Below are 1,661 nucleotides of genomic sequence, written 5' to 3' on the forward strand. Positions count from 1 at the left end.
GTTGTTTTCCTCTATTTCTTTGCATTGATCGCTGAGGAAGGCTTTCTTATCTCTCCTTGCTATTCTTTGGAACTCTGCATTCAAATTGGAATATCTTTCTTTTTCTCCTTTGCTTTTCGCTTCTATTCTTTTCACAGCTATTTGTAAGGCCTCCTCAGGCAGCCATTTTGCTTTTTTTGCATTTCTTTTTCTTGGGGATGGGCTTGTTCCCTGTCTCCTGTACAACGTCGTGAACCTCCATCCATAGTTCATCAGGCACTCTGTCTATCAGATCTAGTCCCTTAAATCTATTTCTCACTTCCACTGTATAATCATAAGGGATTTGATTTAGGTCATACCTGAATGCTCTTGTGCTTTTCCCTACTTTCTTCAATTTCAGTCTGAATTTGGCAATAAGGAATTCAGGATCTGAGCCACAGTCATCTCCTGGTCTTGTTTTTGCTGACTGTATAGAGTTTCTCCATCTTTGGCTGCAAAGAATATAATCAGTCTGATTTTGGTGTTGACCATCTGGTGATGTCCATGTATAGAATTTTCTCTTATGTTGTTGGAAGTGGGTGTTTGCTATGACCAGTGCGTTCTCTTGGCAAAACTCTATTAGTCTTTGCCCTGCTTCATTTCGTATTCTAAGGCCAAATTTGCCTGTTACTTCAGGTGTTTCTTGACTTCCTACTTTTGCATTCCAGTCCCCTATAATGAAAAGGACATCTTTTTGGGTGTTAGTTCTAAAAGGCCTTGTAGGTCTTCATAGAACCATTCAATATCAGCTTCTTCAGCGTTAACTGGTCGGGACATAGACTTGGATTACTGTGATACTGAATGGTTTGGTTTGCCTTGGAAACGAACAGAGATCATTCTGTCGTTTTTGAGATTGCATCCAAGTACTGCATTTCAGACTGTTTTGTTGACCATGATGGCTACTCCGTTTCTTCTAAGGGATTCCTGCCCACAGTAGTAGATATAATGGTCATCCGAGTTAAGAGATACCCCACGTCCAAGGTAAGAGAAACCCAAGTTAAGATGGTAGGTGTTGCAAGAGGGCATCAGAGGGCAGACACACTGAAACCATAATCACAGAAAACTAGTCAATCTAATCACACTAGGACCACAGCCTTGTCTAACTCAATGAACCTTAGCCATGCCCTGTGGGGCCACTGAAGATGGGCGGGTCATGGTGGAGAGGTCTGAAAGAATGTGGTCCACTGGAGAAGGGAATGGCCAACCACTTCAGTATTCTTGCCTTGAGAACTCCATGAACAGTATTAAAAGGCAAAATGATAGGATATTGAAAGAGGAACTCCCCAGGTCAGTAGGTGCCCAATATGCTACTGAAGATCAGTGGAGAAATAACTCCAGAAAGAATGAAGGGATGGAGCCAAAGCAAAAACAATACCCAGTTGTGGATATGACTGGTGATAGAAGCAAGGTCCAATGCTGTAAAGAGCAATATTGCTTAGGAACCTGGTATGTTAGGTCCATGAATCAAAGCAAATTGGAAGTGGTCAAACAAGAGATGGCAACAGTGAACATCAACATTCTAGGAATCAGCGAACTAAAATGGACTGGAATGTGTGAATTTAACTCAGATGACCATTGTATCTACTACTGCGGGCAGGAATCCCTCAGAAGAAATGGAGTAGCCATTATGGTCAACAAAAGAG

General features: G+C 41.8%; 1 protein-coding gene across 1 annotated transcript in view; it reads left to right on the forward strand.

The window, feature by feature from the left end:
• Positions 1-1,661, forward strand: part of IFT80 (intraflagellar transport 80) — a 131,129-nt gene that overhangs the window by 105,699 nt on the left and 23,769 nt on the right. The window lies entirely within an intron of this gene.

This window comes from Bison bison, unplaced genomic scaffold (genome assembly GCF_000754665.1).
Source record: "Bison bison bison isolate TAMUID 2011002044 unplaced genomic scaffold, Bison_UMD1.0 scf7180017864135, whole genome shotgun sequence".
Taxonomy (NCBI): Eukaryota; Metazoa; Chordata; class Mammalia; order Artiodactyla; family Bovidae; genus Bison; species Bison bison.